Source organism: Rutidosis leptorrhynchoides, chromosome 2 (assembly GCF_046630445.1).
Source record: "Rutidosis leptorrhynchoides isolate AG116_Rl617_1_P2 chromosome 2, CSIRO_AGI_Rlap_v1, whole genome shotgun sequence".
Taxonomy (NCBI): Eukaryota; Viridiplantae; Streptophyta; class Magnoliopsida; order Asterales; family Asteraceae; genus Rutidosis; species Rutidosis leptorrhynchoides.
Genome location: NC_092334.1, coordinates 482,654,941 through 482,660,111, shown reverse-complemented (window position 1 = coordinate 482,660,111; position 5,171 = coordinate 482,654,941). Strand labels below are relative to the sequence as shown.

The following is a 5,171-nucleotide window of genomic DNA, read 5'->3' as shown; positions in this document are numbered from 1 at the left end:
TTGAAGGCAAAAATGCCGCGAGTCGCGGAGCCCCAAATTCAGAAACCCCCTATAAAGCTCGCGCATTCTGATCGTAAAATATAATCTTTTTCTTCTTCTCTCATATATACGTAAAATATATATATATATATAATTTATATTTTAATTTTAATTTTAATTCTAATTCTAATAATAAGGGTATGTTAGCGAATGTTGTAAGGGTGTAAGTCGAAATTCTGTCCGTGTAACGCTACGCTATTTTTAATCATTGTAAGTTATGTTCAACCTTTTTATATTAATGTCTCGTAGCTAAGTTATTATTATGCTTATTTAAAACGAAGTAATCATGATGTTGGGCTAATTACTAAAATTAGGTAATTGGGCTTTGTACCATAATTGGGGTTTGGACAAAAGAACGACACTTGTGGAAATTAGACTATGAGCTATTAATGGGCTTTATATTTGTTTAACTAAATGATAGTTTGTTAATGTTAATATAAAGATTTACAATTGGGCGTCCCTATAAATTACCATATACACTCAATCGGACACGATGGGCGGGGTATTTATATGTAAGAATAATCGTTCATTTAACCGGACACGGGAATGGATTAATAGCCACTAGAATAATTAAAACAGGGGTGAAATTATGTACAAAGGACACTTAGTATAATTGATAACAAAATATTAAAACCTTGGGTTACACTCAGTCGACATCCTGGTGTAATTATTAAACAAAGTATTAAAATCTTGTTACAGTTTAAGTCCCCAATTAGTTGGAATATTTAACTTCGGGTATAAGGATAATTTGACGAGGACACTCGCACTTTATATTTATGACTGATGGACTGTTATGGATAAAAACCAGACGGACATATTAAATAATCCAGGACAAAGGACAATTAACCCATGGGCATAAAACTAAAATCAACACGTCAAACATCATGATTACGGAAGTTTAAATAAGCATAATTCTTTTATTTCATATTTAATTTCCTTTATTTTATATTTAATTGCACTTCTAATTATCGCATTTTTATTGTTATTGTATTTAATCGCACTTTTAATTATCGTACTTTTTAATTATCGCAAGTTTATTTTATCGCACTTTTATTATTCGCAATTTCATTTATCGTTATTTATTTCATGCTTTAATTTAAGTCTTGTATTTATTTTTAATATTTTACATTTGGTTTTAACTGCGACTAAAGTTTTAAAATCGAGAAACCGGTCATTAAACGGTAAAAACCCCCCTTTATAATAATAATATTACTTATATATATATTTGTATTTTTATAAAAGTAAACTAATATAGCGTTGAGCTTTGTTTAAAAAAGATTCCCTGTGGAACGAACCGGACTTACTAAAAACTACACTACTGTACGATTAGGTACACTGCCTATAAGTGTTGTAGCAAGGTTTAAGTATATCCATTCTATAAATAAATATCTTGTGTAAAATTGTATCGTATTTAATAGTGTTTCGTTGTAAAATTTAATAGTATTATATACCGCTCCGCTACCACATCATGCACCATATTCTCCAAATTGATTTCTCGAGTGCGAAGTTCGTTAACTTCTTCCATTACTCCGGGATGATTGTCGGTCGAAACGAGCGGATGAATGAGATTCAAAATTTTAGATAGAATATAATCTTGGCGAGATATTTGGAAAATGAGAGAGAAAATAGTATTACGGACAGGTTCGCCGGTAAGTGCTTCAGATTCTTCGCCAAGAGGGGAATGTGGTGGATGGAAAGGATCGCCTTCTTCTCGTTTCCATTGATTAAGTCGACTACGAACCCATCAGATGAATTGGGGATGACTGATTGGTTGATTCATTCTGGTGACCCTGATAGGTGAAACTCCATATCAGAATAGCTGTTGGAATCCGAGGAATTCGAACTGGTTGAGGGATTCATTTCGTACAATCAGATGAAAGACTTTTCAATAAGAAATAGATTATAGGATGTAGATTAGTACCCTGAAATTCATAATTTACATATGCATATATAATACTAAAATCCCATAAGTTACGGAGAAATCTACGGAAGCTGTCAGGCAAGTCTAAAGTAATAGATACGCTAAGATATGAATTTTTGTCTGTACACTATTCATGTAATCCAGGCAGTAAGATATGTCTAGATTAAGAATGATAAGCAAGTGATTTCCTAAGAATGATAAGCAGGTAATTTTTGACACGAAATGATAAGCAAAACTTTTGACATGCAGACACAGTCGAAGTCCATACTCACTAATGCATCTAAACAACTATCAGTTAGACACACTATTGCAAGACCTGGTTCGCTAAGACCACCGCTCTGATACCACCTGTAGTGACCCGTCCTTACCCACCTGGACGAAGTCATCAACATTTGGTCCCATTGCGATGATCGACTCCAAGAAATGTCCTTAAATTGAGCAAATGCACAGCGGAAGACTTAATTCGTACCTGAGAATAAACATGCTTAAAAGTGTCAACCAAAAGGTTGGTGAGTTCTGTAGCGACCCGACCAAACCATGTTTGACGGCGCCGTCTACTTAGGTCCCGTTACGTGGTCATAAGTCTTTAAGACAAAGTTTGACCAAAATATGTCGCCTTCATTTCATAATAAAGATTGTTCCCAAAGTTTACAAGAATTGTTCAACCAATAGTTAAGTTACAACGTTATAATACGAATGAAATCTAGGCGACATGGTTTAAAGTAAAGTCAAAAGACGCTCCATGAAATGCACATATACTCGACATCCAATGCAAGTATCAAATAATGAGCGGAAGCATGTATCATGTATCGTTCAAGGACCTGAGAAAAACATAGAAATCTGTCAACGAAAACGTTGGTGAAATCATAGGTTTAAGTAAGTAAGTACAAGTGAACCACAAGATTTGCATCAATGAAATAATAGTAATACATTCCAAAAGTTTGTTTCACGAGCACCCAATTATCAATGCTTAACATTTCCTTCCATTGAACCCCATCACTTAGTGCTAGAACATACACTGTTTCTCGAAAATATATTTCATTCGTAAACGGTAGCGAACCGTTTGAATGAGGGTTTGTCAAACCCATATGGATCCATACAACATAAGTTCTCGCTTACACCCGGCAAGTGTAACTAATGATAATCGAATTGAGGATTTTGTTCTAAACTCGTATGTAGAATGTTTGTTTTCCTGTACTTGTGTTCACTTAGTAAAAGAAATGTTTATGTTTTCTCATCCCAAATGTAAGTTCAAAAAGAGTAAAAGTGGGACTATGATCTCACCTTGAGTGTACGAGTAGTAAAGTACTTCGACAAGTAAATGTGTGCAAAGAACAATGCTAGTCTTGACCTAAACAATAGGTCGTATCAATAACGGTAAACACGATAGGTCAAAGATGTTCAATTAGTCCTATGGCTCGTTACGACTCAATAATGTAGCATGTGAGTCAAGTTGTCATGTTTCATGCAAGGTACAAGTATAAAAACATGTTAGAACGATTGCACAAGTATTTGGTTAAGTTTGATTAAAAGTCAACTTGGTCGGGTCAAAGTCAACAGAAAAGTCAACGGGGTCGGGTTGGATATCCGACAATTTTTCTAAGTTATATAATCATATATGAGCATGTTGGCCAAGTTTCATGTTAATCGGAGGTCCGTAGCATAGCAAACATTTTCATGTCAAATGACCGAAACGAACAGCCAGTTTTAGCCAAATGGGACGGCGTCCCAAGTGGCTAGACGGCGTCCCATAATGAAGGGTGGGACGGCGTCCCAAACTTCAAGACGGCGTCCCAAATTGAAGAGTGGGACGGCGTCCCACAAGTCGGGACGGCGTCCCAAATGCCTTCCAGGCCCTGTTTGCTGAATTTCTCAATTGCACGAACCAAAACACAAACAATCACATTTTATGATCCGCAAACAATTAGAACATGTATTTTATATCACCGGAAAGCTCTTTCGACAAGGAACACAATTAACCACTCTTCATCAAGCAAAACATCATATACAATAACCACAATCCCGTCAAGTGACCAATAAAGGTTTATTTTCAAGTTTCAAATTCATCAATTGCAATTTAAGTTTCGGGAATCCAATTTATACATATGATATGCCGTTTTGAAGGTAATCAAGCATACAATCCAACTAACCACTTACCAATAATAATCCATGGCATTCAATGCATCAAAAGTCCATTTCAAGTTCATCAAACCCTAACCCAAATTCACCAAAATCAATAATCAAGTTCATGAAGTTTTCTAAGGCAACCTACACATCAAATTGAAGCTAGTGATGCTAGTAACACAATTAAAACATCAACTTTTAACATCTAACAACATATGATCATCCTAAATTCAAGAACAACACAACAAAATTCAAGTTCATGCTAGTTACCCTAAAACAACGAGATCGAGCATATAAATCACATAAACAAACTAGACTCGAGCCATAGACACTAATTAACAACCTTATAACTTAAAAATCTCAAGAACACAAGAATTAGTGATTTTAGAAAGTTACCCAAAATTGATGAAATCGGTATGGAAACGAAGAGGAGATCACGAGGAGTTCAAATATGCAATTTGTTTTGATCGAATCCTTCTTGAACGAATTTGGATGATGATTGAAGGTTTGAGGGTTTTGAGAGAAAAAGGGTGAAGTATTATTTGGGAGGTGATAAAATGAATGGAGAGGAAAGAGTTGACTAGTTGACCTAGTCATCTCTTTCTCCATTTGGCAACTTTAGTCCCTCAACTTAGGAAACGGGTACGGGAATTACCTAAACGAGATAATTCAAACGCGTATTAACGAGATGTGTTATAAACATATAACGGAACTTAAATAGTTAAACGGAAAAGTGAATGGAAAAAGGCGGGATGTTACATTACCTACACCTTAAAAGAAATTTCGTCCCGAAATTTAAGTAGGCGCAGTAGTCGTTGTTTCTTCCTCGAGATCTTGCGTTTCCGAATTCACGAATAGATGAGGATACTTCCTTTGCATTTGGTCTTGTCTTTCCCAAGTAAACTCGGGTCCCCTTTTGGCGTTCCAACGGACTTTAACAATCGGGATTCGGCTTTGTTTCAAAGTCTTGACGGAGGTGTCCACAATTTCAACCGGTTCCTCCACGAAATGAAGTTTGTCATCAATGGTAAGCTCCTCGAGAGGAATGACGATATCGGGTTCGGCAAGACACTTTTTCAAGTTGGAT

At 35.7% G+C, this 5,171-nt stretch overlaps 1 long non-coding RNA gene across 1 annotated transcript; it reads right to left on the bottom strand.

Moving 5' to 3' along the window:
• Positions 1-2,581: 2,581 nt before the first annotated feature.
• LOC139892644 (uncharacterized) lies at positions 2,582-4,689 on the bottom strand. The gene is made up of 3 exons (XR_011774184.1): positions 4,481-4,689; positions 3,245-3,311; positions 2,582-2,781 (listed from the first exon to the last, which is right to left on the bottom strand). It is a non-coding gene; the product is annotated as an uncharacterized lncRNA (long non-coding RNA).
• Positions 4,690-5,171: the final 482 nt, after the last annotated feature.